Source organism: Fukomys damarensis, unplaced genomic scaffold (assembly GCF_012274545.1).
Source record: "Fukomys damarensis isolate Sample0158 unplaced genomic scaffold, DMR_v1.0_HiC HiC_scaffold_25, whole genome shotgun sequence".
In the NCBI taxonomy this organism is placed as follows: Eukaryota; Metazoa; Chordata; class Mammalia; order Rodentia; family Bathyergidae; genus Fukomys; species Fukomys damarensis.
Genome location: NW_022900937.1, coordinates 12021205 through 12042447, shown reverse-complemented (window position 1 = coordinate 12042447; position 21243 = coordinate 12021205). Strand labels below are relative to the sequence as shown.

The 21243-nt window shown below is 45.4% G+C and overlaps 1 protein-coding gene across 2 annotated transcripts in view; it reads left to right on the top strand.

Annotated features, from left to right (window-relative positions):
• The window catches only part of Myo1e (myosin IE), a 196498-nt gene that overhangs the window by 14313 nt on the left and 160942 nt on the right, over positions 1–21243 (top strand). The window lies entirely within an intron of this gene.

Here is a 21243-nt window from a genome sequence, read left to right as displayed (position 1 = left end):
AGTGCCGGGGTCACCGACTCCGGGATTGACACCTGGGGCGCACGGACGCGCCCGCCTCTCTGGTCTGTGACTTTCTTGCTCCCTCGCGACCGCAGCCCAGCCGCACACCCCTCCCGTCCATAACCTCAGCCGCAGCCCTCGGGCTCCTGGGTGGTGTCGTTTTCTTTCCGAGGCACAAAAGCACGAACTCTTGTTTTCAAGAGACTGGCAATCCATCAGAAAAGAGAGAGGGGGGAAAAAGTTCTACAAGGTTTGCTGGTTTCCACCCTTGCTCGACCCACCCCACCCCAAATACTCCTGCCCAGGTGGATGAACGCGTCCTCTTCTGGGTCGTTGGTGTTTAGGCTCTGTGAAAGTGAAGTTAAGTGAAAAGATACCATAAGGGGCCCTGGCTGAGAACCCCTGACCCGCCCGACCAGTCTGCGGGACCCGGCAAGGGCCCAGGGAACCTACTCCCCAGCCCAGACGCAGCCTTGGACCAGGCGCTGAGTATTTACAAGAAAAGTAAAAAACAAAATCTTTGAAAGACATTCTTGACCAGAGCTTTTACTTTTACATAGTCCGAAATTATGTCACTTTTGCCTCATCTAAGAGAACACTTCATTTATAAATAAACATCTTCCTCTAGTTTTAAGGGTTAAGAAGTCAGCCTACCCCAGGTGTTTTTTTTTGTTTTTTGGGTTTTGTTGTTGTTTTGTTTTGGTTTTCTTTTTTTGGGGGGGGTTTCTTTTCTGAGACAGGGTCTCACTATGTAGTTGAGACTGACCTGGCCCACGTTATTTTTTGAAGTCTACAGAAAACCATTTATGTTGGGCATGCTTTTGAGTGGAGCGACTGAATTGGGCCCCTGGCCACCTCATTGTAGGCAACAGGATGGTCCTAGGTCTAAAATGGCTGTATTTTCTGTGGTTCAGTCTTTCAAAAAAAAGAAAAGAAGGAAGGAAAGATGTTTGTATCAAGAGCTTAAGGAATGGTGCCAAATTTAACTACTTGAGTGTTACCCTGAGAAAATTAACTTTCTCTTCTTAAAGTCATTGTTCTTGCTGGGCAGACTGTAAAGTAATCTGGGATGGCTGTTTTTGGAAACCTGGAAACTCCATGGTCAGTTTGGCTGCACAGCTGTTGAATTAGATGTTTGGTGGAATGAATGCAGAGGAGTCCTACCCTCGGCCTTTCCAGAACTGACTTACTGAGGACAGGTGTGACTTACCTGTACACAGGCTCCCTCCCATCTGCATAGGTGGGTGTGTTTCGGGTGCCAGAAGACTTATCTCATCAGATGTGGTTCCTGAGGCCACGGTTCCCTGGTGGAAGAGTTGAAACAGCTGGCTGTTCTGAAATAGGAGCTGGGCCATTGATAGATCTCCCAGATCCACTGTAATTTGGCCAAAATTAAATGAATCATTCCTTCCCTAACTTGAAAAATTCTGTTCATCAGATATGTGCCCTTGCCTTACAAGGGAGCATGAACATCGTACATAATTAGAAACCCCTGTTATAATATTTAATGCTTACATAAGAGTCCATGGAGCCAACTGAAGCTTCATTTTGTGTCCCACACCTGTCAGGACCTGCCCCCGTTGTATCTCTCAGCTTCTCAGAACCGGAAGGGAAGGGATGGGTCCATCCATGGGTGTGGCCAAGAATTATTAGCAGGAGCACAGGTCCTTAGCCAGGCTGTAGGATGGACACCTATGCTGTGGACATGTTGTGTGTGTGGTCTTTCAGGAAGTCTGGTAGCACAGAAAGGCTCTCATTTGTACCCAAGGTCCTAGCTAGTCTCTGTCCTTTCTGACTCAGGAAGATAGCATACAGTAGTATTTCACTTCATTCTCCTGCAGATCCTCTCTGGGACACTTGTTCCTCTTGGGAAGACCAAGAACATTAACACATAATAGTTGACTCCTTTTCCTTAATAGGCTTAAAGAAGTTTTTTAAAAAAAAATCTCTGCATGCCTTCACAATTTGGTGAATGTTTAGAAGGGTGCAGAAATCGCCTTTGACTTTAATTGATAGCAGCACACAGCTGAGTTTCCTTTGTAAAATCTGGCTTTTCTCATATCTGCAAAGGAAGGTCTCCTTTCATGGTCATGACCAGTCTGGATTGTTGGGTGACAGAAACTCTTGTCTGTAGGTCTGCTGTGTGCTCTGGACTCAGAAATTGTGATCCATAAGATACCTGAACTAAATATGCAGAAGTATTTGAGGAAATCTGAATTGGCCTTCACATCAGAAAATGTCCAAAATCGATTTCCTTTTCCTTACTTGAGTATTATTTGTGAGTAGGTGGCAGATATTATGCGTGGAGATGCACAGGAACTTACAAAGTTATACATCTGGTGGATCACTGACCACAGGTAGATAGATTCCTTAGGACGCAGGCTGGGGTCTATTTTGAAAGCCTAGAATCCATTTCAAAAATGGCTGCTGGGAAGATAACCTAGCTCATTTCCACAGATCAGTTTATCAGATTGTTAGAGGTCCCCTGGCTGAAACAAAAGAATGCAACAGAACCAAATTGAAAAGGAACTGGGTGAGGCGCAGATGTTTTGATGATGACAGGGAGGTTAGAAAAAGCTCTGTAGCCCAGGATATCTCCCTGGGGCAAGTGTGAGTGGACCGTCCTTGGAAGAAAGGTTTGGCCAGCCCAGGGCGCTCTCTCTTTGGAAAGAAGCCGGATGGGGCAGCAGGTAGAGATGGAGAATGTGGAAAGCAGACTTTTGCAGAAGGTGAAAGCACCTCGACTGTAGTTTAGCTGGGGGTTACAGCTTTATCAGTGGTGCAGATTTTGTCGGTGGGGGCCGGGATACAATATGATGGGGGAGGCTGTCCTTAGAGAGTAAATGCAGAACACTCACCCTAGGCCATGGCTACAGTGACCATATTACCAGACTACATTGTTCTGCAAAAGAAGCTGGAAGTCCAGATATTTGTGCTAGATCTGCCAATTTTTAAAAGTCTCCTGAGGTCACCGAAAGGCCAGACTCATCTGTAGGTCAGCTGTTTGTAGCCAGTACTGTAGAGCTCTGTGTGGCGTCCTATGGACCTCAGAGGTTCCTCCCATTCTCTCATCAGCGCGGCATCTAAATTTTAGCCACGTCCACAGACATGGCAGTGGCACTTACTTACTGAGACAGCCACACTTCTCTCTGGGCCTCCCTAAAGAGGGGGCATTGTCTGGTATTTTCCATGCATGGCATCCCTAAAGTACTAAAGCAGGGAAAACCTGCCTCTATCTCCTGGTACTGCTCAGAAGTCTCCAAACCCCACGAAACCAGCTCCCTCTCCTTAGCCTTGGATAGTGACCAGCAGTGAGCATTTTATGGTTTGGAACATGACTCTTTGCCCCTGTAGCCCGAGTTAGCACGGCTGAGCTCACAGGAGACTAAGTGAAAGGAAAAATGTGAAGTACTTTGCATTTCCTGATGAGATGTGGACTAGAGATTGTAGCTGGTAGGAACTTGTGAAAGCTCCTTCTAACTACAGCTTCAACCTCTAGTTATAATTTGAAACCTGAAGGGTCAAGTTAATTCCAGCTCCTCGGGAGGCTGAGGCAGGAGGGTCTCTTGAACTCAGTAGTTCAAGACCAGCTTGGGCAATACAGTGAGACTTTATCTAAAAAACAAAACAAAAAAACTGCAGCTAAGTGTACTTTGAATATATTAAAAACAAACTATGATATTGCAAGTTTGACTATTCTACTTTTTAAAATAAAGATACAGTAATTTGTGTTTTTACCATTGTGATGAAAAGTTTAAATTTTGTGCATTTATTTGTTTATTTGCGCTGCTGGGGTTTGGACCCAGGGGCCTTGCTTATGCTAGGCAAGTGCTCTACCATGGAGCTACATCCTTGGCCCCTAATATTTTTATTTTTTCCTTGCTTGGACTTGGTGTTTACAGAGCTAATAAAGGGTTAAAGGTTAAATACCAAAGGTATTAAAAATAAACATCTCTGCCCTACAAGCACATTCTGTCATAATGGTAAACATTGTGTTTTGAATTTCAAATTCAGAATTTATTTTGGCAGAGGCAAAGGTTTTTGGGATGCTAGTGGAGCGTTTGTGTCTTTTAACGTATTTTCTTGACAGCCACCCTTGAGAGAAAACGCTGAGATGCCTTCCGTGAAATAATGATGTTACTGTGAGAAGCCACGGAATAAACACATACTGTATATTTGAGTGCGCTTACCCTTCCCTTCTGAGTCCCCACCATGGGAACAACGTCACTGCCTTTGTTCAGAGCACTTTTGCAATGGTTGTTTATGAGCTACATAGGAAAATTTATTTTCTTGTTACTTCCTTTCTGACCTAAAACATTAACCATCCATCTTACTTATCAGACTTTGCACCAGACCCTTTCAGCTGTTTCCAAAATTATATTCTGCCTCAAAGGAGGAAAAAATAGCCCTGTTGAGGATGTGCAGTGTCACAGACTGCACGCTGTGGAGGACAAAGAGGGAGTCCCTGTTTCTGGCAGTCACGTATAGGAACTATCGTGGTGGGTGGGGTCTGCGCTCTCTTGGGTGTCTGGCATCTGGAGTGTGTTTCAAATACGTGTGTGCATTTATTTGGGTTAGTCAGTTTGCCGTCACTGAGACCCAATACCTGCCATAAACAGCTTCAAGGAGGACAGATTTATTTTGGCTCATAGTTTCAAAGGTTTCAGTCCATGGTCATCTGCCTCCCTTGCTTTTAGGCCTGTGGCAGAGCAGAAACATCATGGCAGAAGGGCATGGTAGGAGAATATCACTCACTTCCTAGTAGCCAGGAAGCAGAGAGAGTAGGAAAGAGCTAGACAGGAAGGGGCTGGGGATCACACGTAATCTCCAAGTTCACGTCCCCATGGTCCACTCCCTGCAACTAAGTCCTACTTTCCTAATTACCCTTATCACCCGGTAATTCTATCATATCTTGGTCTCATCTATGGATTAGTCCACTGATAAAGTTAGAGCTCTCATAATTCAACCACTTTCTAAAAGCCCCACCTTTGAACACATGACATGTTTGGGGTATGTTTTCAATCTAAACTATAAAATTAACTTATAATCATATACTACATTGTAGAAACATGCGCTGCATTGTAGGAAGTCCAATGAAAACCCTTTTGCCTGACTTCCTAGACAGGTCTAAAGGGGTTAAATGACTTCTGAAGGCTCAGAGCTAGTTTATAGCTGAGCTGGTAACAAAATAAATGTTTTCTGATCTCATTCTAATAAGACTTTTCTCACCAAATGAGGATGGATTAGAGTTTGTTTCTTTAGGAGTCTAGACATGAGCGGGTAGGTGTGTGTGTGTTTACCCGGACCATTCGGAAGGCCTGCTCGTAGATGGAAGGTTGTTACTTATTTTTGATTCATTGCTATGTCAATATCAACTCTAAAAGACTATAAAAAATAAATAATTCATCATAATAACATTGTTTGACAACACAGTAATTATTTTTATGCTTTTGGGTTTCCTTCCAGTCTACCCAAACACACGTTGCTTTTTTTTTGATACCAGGGATCGAACTCAGGTCCTTACACTTGTGAGGCAGATGGCGGAACCACTGGGCTCAATTCCCGGCCCCCACACATTACTTTTATGTAGTTGTAATTATGAGGCAAATATATAATCTGTGTTCTGTATTTTTCCATTTGTTTTATACACCTTCTCCTTGGTAAGAATATTCATCCTGTTTTGGTGGCAGGATAATAATCCCTAGCCTGATTGCCCAACCTAAGCCACAGCCATACAGAGATAGATGTTCAGGAGTGTTTTGAGGGGGGAGTCCCCCTTGCGCTGTGGTCAGTAATGGGTTGCTCACTTTCTGTGCAGGCTGTGACATGAATTCCCCTTTTGGTGTCCTGTTGGAGAAGGATGGGCAAGCTTGGCCCTTCCCCACTCCTAGGCCCTGACCCTAAGATATGTACTGGGTCGGGAAGGCTCACTTGGTGTCCCTGTCTCAGGATGGCCCGAGAGAGGACGTTGGATACTCTGTGTGTCTCAGCTGAGAGATGTTTCAGGGACAACAGAAGTCAGTACAGTGCTGGGGGTGAGGACCGGTGGAGCTCAGTGGCTGGTGAGAGGAGAGGATGACATAGAAGCTTAGTCCCTGGGGTGAAGGTTTCATCACAGGACCCTGGTGCTTGCCTCTGGTTGGCGCCAAGGCCTCCTGTCCTTGACCACCAGGTCCTGTGGCCTTTGATGTTGGGCTTATGACCCTTGATGGGTGGGAGAGACCGCTTGAGGGCTGAGTTGCTGCTGCTTGACTCAGGGATTCTGCATGTGGGGTGCAGAATCGGCTGTCTTCCTGGTCTTTGGGGCACTTGTCTGGTGTTGCAATCCAGATCCACCTTTATCAGGACTGGGCCCAATAGCTGGCACCTGCTGCCTCTGCTCCTCACCTGGCTCTTTGGCTTCCTCTTTGCCTTTGGACCTCATCCAGGATGATGGGAAGGTGGTCAGGAGAGCCAGCCTGGGCGAGGTGGGAGCATTTTTCTACCTGCCTCTGCCATTCTTCCTTCTCCTGCTCCTGTTTCTTCAGCCACAGGCAGTGCTGCCACAGGAAGTACGTGTGGGCCTGCTGCTTGTTCAGGCCATTGAGTTCCTGCTGGTTCTTCAGAATGTCCAACTCCACCTTGGACTCCTTGGTCTCAATCTCCAGCACCTTCATTGCTCACCCCCTTCCACCCTCTCCTTTGGCATCCTCTTTTCCAGGAACTCCTTGGCCTGGAGGTCCACCGACGACGCTCTTGTATTCCATGGTAGTGTCTGTGTTTTCAGGTTTTTGTGTTTTAAGGCAGTCTCTGTGTCACTCAAGCTGATCTTGAACGTGCCATCCTCCTGCCTCAGGCTTCCAAGTGCTGGAATTATAGGTGTGCAGCACCACAGGTAGCTCAGGGTCTGTCTTGAAGGTAGCCTCTGCCAGGCAGCAAGTGCGCTAGATGTAAAAGCAGAAGCTGGGCAGATCCAGGTGTACCTCATTCCACACTGCCTCTTGGCCAAGTGTTGAGCTTCCCCTCGTGGATGTGCTCTCTCTGTCTCAAGCCTCGTGCCATCAGTTGGACAGGTACTGGGAATCCCTGGGTAGCTTGTTTCTGGGGACCCTTGAGCGATCATGTCAGACAGGTAGAATTTGTTTCAAACCTTTCATGCCTATGTTTTCATTTCCCATTCATCTTACACGTGCCATAAGCTCTGTATTTTACCCACCTAAGTGAACCTGTCCGACAGAACCTGTACTTCCGGTAACGTCACTTCCTTTCCCCTGTGTTACTGGCTGTGGCATACAAAACTTGCCTTCTTTGGTTGTGATCTGATCTACTTCAACATCTGAGTGCTTTTGTCCTCCCTCCGGAGTTGTAACCTTGGTAGCGTGAAATAAGAGTTCCGGAGGCAGTTAGAATTTGGAGGTGGTCCAGGCAGGTGAGGTGTATGTCCCCAAGAAGTCAGCAGCAGCTGGTTAGAAGTTTGTCATGACATGACGTGGCTCCTAATTGTTCATTCTTTTATTTGCCAAATATGTATTAAATTTGTGCTCTATATGCTGGGCTCTGGGAAGCCATACATTGTGACCCCCTCACAAATGGGGAACAGTAATGTTTTTTATATATTTTTAAAGCAAATAGGCTGAAATAATATCATTATTTCTAGGCAGTGTGTACCTGGATATTTGTTATTTGACTGTAGTTTGAACATCTTTGTCCAGTCGTGAAGAAAACAAGTGTACATGACATACAGTTCATATAATTTTAGGGGGTTCATAAACCTCAGAAGCCCGATCAGTAGATTCTAAAAGATTTTAAACAATAGATTCTAAAAGTTGTAGCAAATATTGTTTTAAGCCTAATATTGGGGTGAACAGTTTTGGATCCATGTTGGGTTATTTTGATGACAGCCGACGTACAATTGAATCGATAATAAGTTCCATTGATTGCTGTGTGATGAGCCATTAGGGGACATTGAAAGATTGATTCAGGATGTTCGAAACATCTAGCATCCTTAGTCATCTTCTCTCACTCTGTCGTGTCTGTTGGCTTTTTGTGTAGCAAATCATCCCAGACTTGGGGCTTAAATGATAAATGTTTATTACTTCTCATGATTTTGTGTATTGGCCAGCCAGACCTTACTGAGGCTGGCTTATCTGCTGGCTGTGGTCAGCCGGTGGCTTGGCTGGGATTGCGTGATCTAGGATAGCCTCGTTGGCCCACTTCTAGCTGGGACAGTGTAGATGACTTGGCCGTGTCTCTCTTGTCACACAGGCTGGTCTGGACTTGTTTACATACCAGTGGTCACGCCACAGGATTACCAAGAGCAGCAAAAGAGCACAAGCTCCAATAGAGGCATTTTAAAAAAAACTTGCTTGCATGACTCTTGTAGTCTTCCCCATTAGGCACAGCAGTCAGGCGGCTAAGCCCAGAGTCAGTGTGGAAAAGGACTACCCAGGGCCTGCTACAGCTCCCCAGCCTGTCCTCCCTCACAGCTTTCCTTAATTGGGTGAATACTTTGAGGCAGGAATAACTTGTGTGGTCGCCGGAGTTATCCCTAGCTGGTCTTCTGAACGCCTGTGTATGACAGAGGAGCCGCCATTGTTTCTGATCCATCCACTGCTGTTTTCCCCAGCATGAGGAATAACAGCTGCTGCTTTTTTGTATCCATGAGACTGAGCCTGATTAAAAAATTGCTATTTGTTATTGTTGCTGTTGCTGTTGTTGTTGAAAAAAGGTAAAAGCAGTAGTTTAGCAACAAAAAGAAAAATCATCTTCTGTTAATGGGAGCTTTTTTGAAAACAACAAACATTTAACAAAGCCCAAACTCAGAGCAGTGAAGCGTCTGGAACCTGACTGGGCGGAACTCAGGACTTCAAGGTGGCAACAAGACTTCTTCCTGCCCAATTCTTCCTTTTTAGCCAGCCCTGAGCTGCCCGCGAAGAGAAAGACATTCCTCACACAGACAAAAATACATTTTTTCCTTGATTGAAAGTCACATCTTTTGGACTACAGTTCTCAAAGTGACCCTGCGTCAGTTCCACTTTCTGTGACCCACAAGCTCTGCTATCTGTGGGTTCCTCAACAAGATATGAAGCACAGAACTCCACAAATCCATTAACCTACAGATCTTCCCCTTTGATATTCTGTTTCTCTCTGCCTCTCTTACTTTTCTCTCTTACAATTACACAAGTTGAAAGAAAACTAATCTCCCACTTCAACCATGGACAACTCATGACCTGTCTTTTCTCTGTTTTCACCTTCCTCTGGTGTATCTTGAGGCAGATGCTAGATATAACAGCTTTTTATCTATAAATGTTTCCATACTCCATTGGCTTTTAAATAAAGCAAAACTTGGCACTGACTACTCTTTAAAGGAGAGGAAGGGGTGTGTCTTGGGAGAACCAAGACTGGTAGCTTCCCTTTGACTTAACAGTGGAGGCTTTGTCCTACAGAATAATGTAGAAGTCATGCAGGGACTTTCAGCTTGCCCCAGTCTCATCCAGAGGAAAAGCTGGCCATAATACCTTGGCATTTAATGTCTTGTTGGTACGTAGTCTGGGTGGCTTACCAACCCCGCAATCCTGGCTCTTCTCAGACGCTACCTTCAGGCACGGTTGGTGAGAAGAGACTATGGATTATCAGCCTCTTCATTCCTCTTCTTTGTGCCTCTCCAGTGGCAATGGCTCTAAAAATAATACCTGTTTCTTTCAATGATGATATGACATTAGATACAGAGTGGAAGTAGAAGTTTCCTGAAACTACTTGCAAAGCATTGGGGGTCTATAAAATTGCATTCGTAGTCCTGTGGCCTATTTTTTCCTAAAGAAAGACGTGTAAATCCCCAAAGTGATCTGGGACCTGCCCAAATAACCCACTGAGGTCTAGAGAATTTAAATGGCTGCCTTCAGTCCCTTGGTCACGTGGCAATTTCATAACTGAGCTGGCCCTAGAATGCATACAAGTCTCTCGATCCACGGTCTCGGAATCCTGAGCCTAAACCAGCTTTCCTTGGAAATGGTTGAAAATAAAGCACATTGAAGCCTTACTGGAGAGAAAAGGAAGTTTAAAGTGATACGTTAAAATACTTTCTTGTAAGATTATTGGAGACACTAAACTGCTAAAGATAAACCAGATGCAGTGGCAGGCATCTGTAATCCCAGCCACTCCAGAGGCTGAGGCAGAATAGTCTTTAGGGTCAGCCTAGGGAGACTTAGTGAGACCTTATCTCAAGAGAAAAAAAAAATGTACAAAGGAGTGGGGAGATAGTTTGGTGTCTGGCCCTGGATTCAATCCCCAGTACCCGCCTCCCTACACAGATAACGGAAGGTAATAGTAGGTATTATTTGTTGACAACCAGTTTATTTTCAGATTAGTAACTGAAGCATTAAAATATTACAACATCAATCCTGTATTTATTTTTAAAATTTAATTTAATTTTTATCTGCAGTACTGGGGATTGAATTCAAGGGCCTTAACATTTACTAGGCAAGTGCTCTGCCAACCGAGGTACATCTCCAGCCCCTGTATAGAGCTTTTTGTATTCTTTTTTATGATCACAAAGAAATACAGAAAGCTTTGGCTTTCTTTAAATAATTGAAAGCTTATTTTTTAATATTATGAAATTAATAGTTACTAATTGATGGCACATAAGAAGGAAATGGCCAGTCTCTAGCTAGTGGAGTCTGGAGTGGATTCCTGCATTTTGCTTCTCTTCCCTGGGACTAGAGGCTGGGTGCCTCCTCCTGCCTGTTCCTTCTCTCACCCAGGCACCAGACACAGCTCCAGCTGGCTTCCTTCCTTCCCTGCGAGGCCTCTTGGCCATCTCTCCCTGAAGCCTCCCTCTGCACCTTGGAGGACCAAGGAGGAAGGCTGGAAGGAAGGCAGGAAACGTGGTCTACACCTGCTCAGAAGGGAGGAAACAAAGTGAAGGCCACGGGAAGAGAGGGAGCCCCTCTTCCCTCCTCTCAGCCCTGTTTAGCCAGCCCCCGAGAATGTGGGGCGCCTGTGGGGCAAGCATTGTCTGTTCCGAAGGGACAATGGGGCACTGTCCTCCTTGTGTAGGGCTATGAATCAGAACCTCCAGTGTCTAGCAGCCTTTGTATCTGAGTGTCGGTTGGGAAAGGTACGTTTTATAGGCTCCAGACAGAAGATGTAGGGAACTGCATACTAGGCATACAGCGTTATTGAAAAACTCAGTGGTGAAAGTGCTTGAATTTCCTTCAGCTGTGTCTAAGTAGGTATTCTTTACAACTGCACCCAGTGCCTTTTTCTTGAAGGACAAAATGAGTACAGAACTGCCGACACAGTGAAGCACTCTTAAAATCCACTCCAAGAAACCGCTGCTCTTGGAATGAAAGGGGAGGAAAAAATCGGTGGCAGCGTCCTGTGACTCAGATGTCACCTTTGCTTTTAGTCAGGATGATGGTGGGGGTGTGGGGATTGTTCCTCACTTCCTTCACGATGCCCTTTGGAAAGATGGCGTGGGGAGGACAGGGAGGCTGGACAGAGAAAGCCAGGGCACTTCCACAGAAGGCAGTAGGAGCAGCCTGCTGTTGGGGTGCTTTGCTTTTCTCTCCCAGTAGCTATAATGTTTTAACAATTTTTTATCAGTACATGTTTGCAGTCCGTCATGATTGCATTCGCCATGCGGAGTTGGTACGTGGACCAAACACATCCTCGTTCTTGGGCCGGGGATTTAGCTCAGCGGTTCGGTGGCCTGCCTTCCAAGAGCAAGGCCCTGAGTTCAATCCCCGGTACCAAAAAAAAAAAAAAAACCCAAAAAACATCCTCGTTCTTTTTCATCCCCTTTTCCTTTCCCTTCCTACCCCCTCACTCCATCCCTTGACCCTTCCCATTGGAGAAAGATCTAACTCCCTACTTCCTATTATCCATCTTTTATTTTGCTCTTTATTTACATTTTGGGTTTATAAGAGAAACTATGCAATATTTAAGCTTCTGTGCCTGATTTGCTTACGTTTATGGTCTCCAGGTGCATCTATTTCCCTACAAATGGCTCAAGCTTATCCTTCTTTATGGCAGACTGGTACTCCATTGTGTTTAAATGCCACGTTTTCCTTATTCATCATCTGTTGATGGACATACAGGCTGCTTCCAAGATTTAGCCATTAGGAATTGTGCTACTATAAACATGGGTGTGAATGAATCACTATAATACGATGCCTTTAACTCTTGGAGGAAATACCAAGATGGTGACTAGCTGGGTTGGATGGAATTTCTTTTTTTTTACTTTCTTCTTTTCTTTTTTTTGGTACCAGGGATCGAACTTGGGTCCTTGCACTTGTGAAGCAGGCGGCAGAACCACTGAGCTAAATCCCTAACCCTGGAATTTCCGTTTTTAGTTTTTTTGAGGACTCTCCGTGCTAATTCCTGTAGTGGTAGCGTTACAGTGGATGCTGGGATCTGGAATAGGTTCCTAGTTTCTTTTGTGCAAAGAGCAAAGAATTGGATGTGGCCCACAACGATGAGGAAAAAGCAGCAGAGTTTATCAAGGTGACACAGTACACTCAGAGTGAGCAGGTTCGCGCCTTCAAAAGGAGCATGGCACCAGGTGTCGCGCCAGTCCTGGGATACCTGTCACTGGGGTCCTCCAGGGTGCCGAGTCCTGTAGGTGCATCTTTGCGCATGTCCTTTCCCATAATTCACCTTGTTCTAATCGGTTGTAGGAGACCCAGTCCATAAGCATGGACCTTCAGTGCGCTCCAGGTAAGAAATGTCACTGTAGGTCAGGCCTGTCAGTCTGCTGCATGTGTGTCCTGGTTTGAAACTTTGGAATTTTTCAGGACAGGCTCGGGGTCTTTGCTTTTCCTATCTCTGCCTCTGTGTAGGAAGCCTTAGGACGGGTAGAGGATTGCTCAGGTTCAGGTGGGTGCAGAGGAGTGGCCCCATCTGTATTAGTTGTACCAGTTTACGGTCCAACATGGAAGGTTTCCTTCCCCTCCCACCCCACAGCGCCCCCAGCATTTGTTGTTGGTTGGTTTCTTGATGATGGGTGTTATTTCTGGGGTAAAATAGAATCTCAGTGTTGTTTTAATTTGCATTGCTGTAATGGCTAGAGATGGAACATTTTTTCATGTATCTGTTGGCCAGTGGTACTTTCTATTGTGTCTGTTCATGTCACTCGCTCATCTTTTTTGTCTGTTTGTTTTTTCTGGCACCAGAGTTTGAACTCAGGACCTTTCACTTGAGAGGCAGGCATGGTGCCACTGGGCTAAATCCCCGGTCCCTTGATTGGGGTTTTTATTTTGAGGGATTTTTTTTTTGTTGTTCCAGGTATTGAACTTGGGTCCTTGTGCCTGCAAAGCAGGCAGCAGCACCACTGAGCTAAATCCCCAGCCCTTTATTTGTTTGTTTGTTTGTTTATTATTTTTTAGTTTTATATATATCCTAGATATTAGTCTTCTGTCTGAGGAATAGCTGGCAAATTTTCCCCCATTCTGTAGCTTGTCTCTTCATTGTGTTGTTTCCTGTTATACAGAAACATTTTAATTTGATGTGGTCCCATTTGTTGATTCCTGACACTATTTCTTCTGTAACTGGGGATTTCTTCAGAAAGCTTCTTGCTTACCCCTTTGACTGCCAGGTTTGTTTTTTTTTTTTTTTTTAACCTATTTTATCATCTAATAGATGAGGTGTTTCTGTTTTAATATTAATTATCTTTGATCCATTTTGTTGCTTTTTTCTTTTGAGACGGGGTCTTGCTGTGTAGTCCAGGCTGGCCTTGAACTTCCTATCCTCCTCCCCCGGCCTCCTGAGTTCTGGGATTACAGATGTGTGCACCACACCTGGCCCTTTAATCTATTTTGATTTTAGTTTAATAGATAGTGAGAGATATGAGTCTAGATTCAATCTTCTGCATGTGAATACCAGTTTTCCCAGCACCATTTATTACATCCCATGTGTGTTCCTTTGTCAAAGATCAAATAATTGAATGTGCTTGGGGTTATTTCTGCATCTTCTATTCTGTTCCATTAATCCACATTCCTGCTTTTTTAGCAGCGCCATGCTGTTTTTATCACTGTAGCTCAGTAACGTAACATCAGATCCAGGACTGTGATGCCTTGTACTTTGCTCTTGCTACCCAGCATTGCTTTTGCTATTCTGGGCCTCTTCTGGTTTACTATGAATTTTAGTTTTTAACAGTTCAATGGAGAATGCTGTTGGGATTTTTATTGAGATTGTATTAAATCTGTGTATCAGTTTGGGAGTTTGGCCATTTTGACTGTATTGCTTCTGCCTATCCAGAAACAGGATATCTTTCCCAATTTCTCACGTACACTCTGACCTCCTTTTCCAGAGTACTGTAGTTTTCATGGTAAAGACTGGATCTGAGGAGGTTCCAGAAGTTGAGATGAGGAATTTAACCATTTTAAATATAGACTGTTTGGAGGTTCACTGACTCCTGTCTCAGAAAAAGAATTTTTAGGATACATCAGTGAGAAGCACAGCCAGCCAGGGATGTAGTTCAGTGGCACTGCACCTGCCTGGCAAGCACAAGGTCCTGAGTTCAATCCCTGGTACCAAAACAAAACAAAATAAGAAGCATAGGACAGGCTATGAGGCAGAAATTTTAGTATGTGCTCGAATGGGGTGTGGGCTTTAGAGGAGGCTTAGTGGGAGAGGCACATTCTGAGCTGGAGGTGGGTATATTTATGGGGTCCTGGCGGTGTCTTCAAGAAGGGTGATCTAGGGGCCAGGGATTTAGCTCAGTGGCACTGCCGCCTGCCTCAGAAGCCCAAAGACCTGAGTTTGATCTCTGGTACCAAAAAAAAAAAAAAAAAAAGGGTGATCTAGGATTTGTATTCCTACTGTCAGGTTACCCACGTGGCAGGCTTTGTCAGAACCCAAGCCATCTTGTGCTTAAAGTTGAGCTACTTTCCGAGATTGCTGCTGATTTAAGAATGGAGGAAGCGCAATTTACAGGCAGAAAGGAAAGGTCCAGAGCCCACTTTTACAGGCTTATTGTGTTCCTAAGATCTTTAGGAATTTTTTCTTGAGTGAGTTTCCTGGTAGGGAGAAAGGCTTGAGAAACTGCTGTGTCCTGAAGCTGTAGTTTTTTTTCAAAGTACAGTTTCAAAATCCTGACTTCCTTGTCTCCTGTCTGCCTTTTATTTTTTCTATCATACCTCAAGACCAGGGCGAAAACCTTTCCCCATGATTATTTAGGAATCTGTGAAGGCGAGTTCTTCCAGAAGATGTAACCAAATCTGTGGTATATGGGGTCAGTGATTTGCACCAGTGTAGATGTTTTAAGTTGTTAACAGAACAGATGGAAGAGGGAATTAAGAACCTTAAAACGGCATTGTGCAGTAGTTAGGGTATGCTTTTTACTGCACATAGTTTGAATTCTGGCATTTAAGATTCACAGGTAATCAAAACACTGCTACTGTCCAGCTGTCTGTAGAACAAGCACCTTTGCCAAGTTGAACCGAACTATCTCCGCCCAACCCAGAGGATGCAGAGGGCCCCAAACCCTCTCACTACTCAGTGGCAGCAGTCCAGCCTCCGATGAATGAGTGATTAATGACAGTCGGTGGATTAAAGTAGACAACTAGTTGTAAACTGGAAATGTTTTTGAAAGATAAAAATAACCCCCTTGATAAAACTACACAAGGGCTTCCTTTGGAGTTTTCTTTTAATAGAACCGGATATCAGCCAGTGTGGCCGCTGAAGAAGGGTGGTGGGCTGGGAAGGCTCCTGCCTCTGATTCTTCCTCCTCATCTTCCAGTCCTTCTGTGGAGAGGCCAATGAACTGCCAGAGGCCACACTGCCAGTCCCGACTTGTCCCACACAGAACTGGTGCTGCTATAGCTTCTGGGCCTTTTGGCTGAGATCAGGTATAGAAATGGTGCTGCTCTCTGCATGCAGAAATGCAAACAAAATTCATTTCTGCTCAGAAGTTCCTGTCTGAGCACAGCCATCCAACTTTTCCTTGTTCAGCTATTACATACCTTCAGAAAGTAGAATTTCCTGACAAGGGTTGTATCTGTTGCAGTTTCAAGGGGAAATTGCCTTTGTTTTTCCTCAGCTCCTCACCTGCCTCTGGTGCTGGCCAGCTCCTAAGGCCCTGGGTCTCTAAGGAGATTCGCTAATGGCTTAATTGTTTTGTTTATTCTGCTCCTTGCAAATTCCAGTAACTTCTGCACGAGGAGTTTCTTGTGTCTTGGCATTTCCTTGGTTTGAATGGCTCTTAATGTTTGCTTTTAATGTTTTTGGAAAGGTTGGTGAGCCCTGGTAATGGGTATGGCTTTTTTCTCATCAGGGATTTTTCTGGGTGTGGTGGGGAAAGTGAGAGGGAGAGAAAGGATTAAAAAAAAAAAAAATCTATGTCCACTTTATCCATACAAACTGTAGATTGATTTTGAACCTGATATTTACAATGACATTTGTGTTCGCATACTTTAGGTTTTAAGGTTAAAGGAGCAAAGTGTAAAATGGTGATATTTAACCCAACAAGAACTATGTATTTAGAGAGCTGTGGCTTGCTTTTCAAAATGTAGAAATGTAGTGAAGCTGCTTGTTCGCCTATGACAAAGAATTTCAAACATACAACTCCTGGTTCATATGGTGAGAGCATTTTTATAATTTCAGTATGAATGAGACGTTTGGGTCCAATGCATGTACTACACCAGGACAGTAGTTTTTAATGCAGTGTGAAGTCTGACCTTTTAAAGGGAAACGTGAAGGTCGAAGGCCCTTGTGTCCGTGGTGTTGGTTCTGTCTAGGGGCGCCGGTCCCTTTAGGACCAAAACGCTCCCATTTCCTGAAGACTGGTAATTGCAGACACGAGAAACTGTGCGGTAGCTCTTAATGTTATAAATCACTCAAACAGTGAATAACGCGATTTTGAGGCATGTAGCTTTCAGTGGGTCCTCCCATTTCCACAGGTGTTCTCAGCCGTGTGCATGAGTGTGCGGGTTCTCTGCTTTGCATTCTCCATAATTCCCTCTGCAGATCCCACAGCCTTTTCAGGGCTAGGCATTCTTCTGTGAATTTCATTTTTCCATGCCACCAAAAGGAAATGAATCTTCCATTGGAACCAGCAATCACTGCCACTGGTTGATATTGTCCAGCATTTGTACATTGCTTGGGGTTTTGTTCTTATTATTTTGTCTCATTTGTGGAACAGGAAGCAAAGGAGTTAGGTCGTATGTTCAAGGTTACCCATCTGCAAAAGGGCAGAGGAGGGGCATAGATTCCAGGTCACCTGAATCTAAGGTCCGCTTTTGGGCTGCCTGTCCCTAGACGTGTACGTGTCCCAGCTGTGGGTCCTGGGCCCAGCACCTGACTTCACCTGGGGTGGTATCTGGGGTGCCGCACCCCAGGCCCCACCTCCTGATTATCAGTCTGTACTTGAAGCTGGGTTCTAGGTGGTGGCAGAGCAGTGGTTCACAAGGAACAGGTGGTCTAAGAGACTTTGAACGTGTTCCAGAGGCAGTCCCCTGTTCACCCTCCAGGGTATCATCCAAGGAACCGGCCAAGTAGCTCAAGCTTTTGGAGATTCAACTCAGCAGTGATGTCTTATTGTCCTGTGAGAGAAATTTCTCTCCCAAACAGTCCTGGAGTCCAGCCGACCGCAGCGTGCTAGGAGAGCTCTCCGCCCACAGTGTCTGTCAGATCTTCTGCAGAGACTGAGCAGATTTTGTCCGGTCAGAGAGAGAGAAGAGATCCAGCCTGGAGAACATCATAGGATGAACATGGGGAAGGGCCCTGGAAAGTGCCAGCCTCCTGTGAGAGTGCCCCGACCTGGGGCTGGGGAGAGTGTGCTGTTCCTCCTTGCTGGGTTTCCTTTTTGGAAACCTGGGCTTCTGTGCTGGAGACTGGGTCCCTTCAGTCTCTCCTTGCTGCCTGAATCCTGCTGGTCCCAGTTGAAAGGGTTCTTCCTCTCCGTGCACAGCCCCATACCAGCTGAATCTGCTTTGTCTTACACTGGGACCGTTGCAAGGATTTCTTCAGGGTTCTTCAATCCTTTCCCTCTGTTATTCAGAAACAACACTGATAGAGTCAACTTTGTGGCTGGATACTTTTCAACTGTCACCACTGCTCGGAAAACACATTTGTAGGGCTAGAAGTGTAGCTCCGTGGTAGCACTCTTGCTTAGCATGTGTGAAGCCTTGAGTTCAGTCTCCAGCACCAAGAATAAATTAATGAAAACATTAAACTTATTGGCAGGTTTTGTCCCGCCACCCCTACTCTCCCGATGTCCTTTGGGGAAAAGTAAATTACTCAAGAGCTTCCCGAATGCCTGTCCCTGCCATTAGCGTGCACGTAATAGGTAAGCAACAGGTGTTGACTGAGTGCAGGAGTAGTTTGGCAAGTCAGCCCATTTTCTGTGATTGGACTTCCCTTTCTTCCCACTTATCTGGTACAGTCCCTTCCTGTCAGAGCCCTTGTTAGGGAGTTAGGTATTGGGCACTAGACTGTAAGCCCCTTGAGGTCAGAGACATTTATATTCTTTGTACTTTGTAGATTTTGCCTGTGGCCTCCCAAGGTCCTGTACAACCCTCTCACCTGCCTCGTGTTCAGCCCTTGAGCAGGATGAGCTATGCGTGAGGTCTCCCCAGGAGACAAGGGGTCCTCAGGGCAGGGACGGTGGTGTCTGCCATCCACACATGCGTTCCCATGAGCACACAGCGCCTGGGCGTTAACCCAGCGCTAGGCGAGCACAGCCCTCCAGCGCCACGGCATGGTTTGTTGAACGATGAATGCTGTCAGCTTTGTCCTTTTTAGTCCTTTACCCAAGTTCTGTTCCTTCTTCTCAGATTTTGGAAGTCCCAGTTCTGGATTTCTGCAAGTACGATCATGGTGAATAAAAGTTAGTGAAACTGTGACTCAGCCTGCATTGTAACCAGGGTGTGAAGCACTATCCGGAGATGAAAGTGGCCGTGCTCCACCCTGAGGGGGTGGCAAGAGTCTGCCTGGTGACCAGATAGGAAGGTTTCCCTCCTCATGGTTTCTGGGAACCAGACAGCTCAAACACATTTAACTCTGTAATTCGGTTTCAGCTTGTCAAAAGGAAGCAAGAATAGTTTGCATCCCCTTTTCTAGGGGTGATACACTGAATATAGACAAACATTTTCAAACCTTTGACTCTTACACCTGAGACTAAAGTACCACCGCCTGATCGTCACTGAAATTCTGTACTAAACCTGTGTCACTCCCCTGCCTGTCCCCAAAGTGAGAGTCAGCGATCCCCAATTCGGTTACTACATTATCCTTTTTATAAGTGACTTATTCAAGGCCTGGCCCACTAAACTTTAGGGAAACTTAACCATTTCTCTCCAGCCTCCAGTCTTTGAAAGAGTTTCAAAGGAACAGTTCCTGTTAAGGAAATACTTCAGAGTTGGAATCATTTGAGCAAAGTGTGAAATGTATCGAGCAACCAGACACATCTCTGCTGATGTACCTAGCCTTAACCCTTCTCATGCCCTTGTTTGGGGAGAGCTAAAAGGTGTATGTAGGGCAGATCCGCTTTTCTGCAAAAAGTTGTATCTTGTCTCCATCACAGAGAACAGAAATCAGATGGAAAGGACCTAGAAATGCCTTCATTGAATTGGGGCAGTGTAGTTTGCCTATTTGGAAAATTTTAGGCACATTTTCTCCCCAGTCTCGTCCCTAATTGGCTTAATAATTTAAAGATGGTTTTTGAGTTGAAATATTGTGAACATAGACAGTTCAGTTCACCCACCCAATTGGATATGGTAGACTGTTGGCAGTGCGTTTCTGGCTTTGCGGGGAAGACGCTTTTTTCCCCTTTTACTCCGGGCTGGTGGAAGCACACATTGGTTCTCAGCATGTTAACATGTAATCTTTGCCACATTATGGGCATTGTGACTAAATCTCCTGTTAGGAAATTGTAATTGCAAGCAGAGGTGATATAGCGAGTATATGTGTTATATGCTTAGATGTTCCTATGAGAAGTTAGGAGAGGAAAATGAAATAAGAACTGCTACCATGTTTCCCTGCAAATAAGGCCTACCTGGAAAATAAGCCTAGTCAGTCATTTTCATGGTGGCTGCCAGTGTCGTCCGGAAGATTATACTTCACTGTTCTCAGTGGCTACACTGTAAGGTGGGTAAAGCAAGAGTCAGCAGAATGGGGCTGGCATTTCTGATCTCTTAGTTTTCAAGGCTATTTTCCTGTTAGGTCTTATTTGCAGAGAAACACGGTAGTCAGGTTTCTAGTGAGCGTCTGTTTCCCGTAAGTTGTCCTAGCATGCCCAAGTTTTAGAGAAGATTCTAGGAGGCTCCTGGGCTCCACAATCCCGTCCTCTGTGTCCCCAAGCCTTCCCAGAGTGACAGCTTCCTCCTGCACATGTCCAGGGCCACTAACCGGAAGTGTTCCTACTGACATGCACCCTTGCCCACCCATGCCAGAGCCTTAAACATTTTGTGTCTCACTAGGAGGTTGAGCTCAAGTCAGTGGAGGTTGTTTCCGTCATGTACCGCTGCTCTCGAAGTAGTTCAGATTGACCTGTGGGGCTTTTCCAAAATGTCAGTCCTCAGATTGTATCCTAGACCTGCTGAAATCACTGTACCTAGGGGTGCGACCAGACAAAACTGGAAGACTTTGTAAAAGCCTCCAGGGTGATTTCTCAAAGCAGCCTAGATTGCAAATTGCTGACAGTGGAGAAACACCGGGAGGGAGCCAAGCAATAGGGACACATTCTTGCCACGTTGCAGCCAACCACCTGACTTAGAAAGCCTGGCGGTGTTTTTGTTTATTTATGTGTTTTTTGGTACTGCGGATCAACTTGGGATCTTGAGCTTGTGAGGCAGGCGGTGGCACCGCTGAGGACCTGGTTAGTACTTTTTGTTTGTTTTGTTTTTTGTTTTTTGTGGGGTTTTTTGGTCAGAGGAGGTGTTTGATTCACAGAGCTGACTTCTGTGGAAAGAGGGCTGGTTCTGAGGGGACTTTGTGAAATGTTCTCCTTTCTGTCACAGCCCCCCTGCAGCTTTCTGTGGTGCCCTGGCTGTGCGGCTCCACCCCTGGCACCGGAGTCCCCTGCCCTCTCGCGCTGGGGTAGGGTGTGGTGTCAGAGTCACCCCAGGAGGCAACTCGGTGGTCTTGGGAAGTGACTCAGAAACATGAATTTTTTCAAGAGTTTCCAAGGGATTGCAAACTGGCTTCCATTGCTTTGAGGTCTGTGCACTTACAGTGAGGCAGGGCTTGTGTTTTGGCTTTTCCTAGGTTGCTTTTCTTAGCCTCCAAATTATATATAACTAAATATATATTTTCTCTTGAACTTTTTTC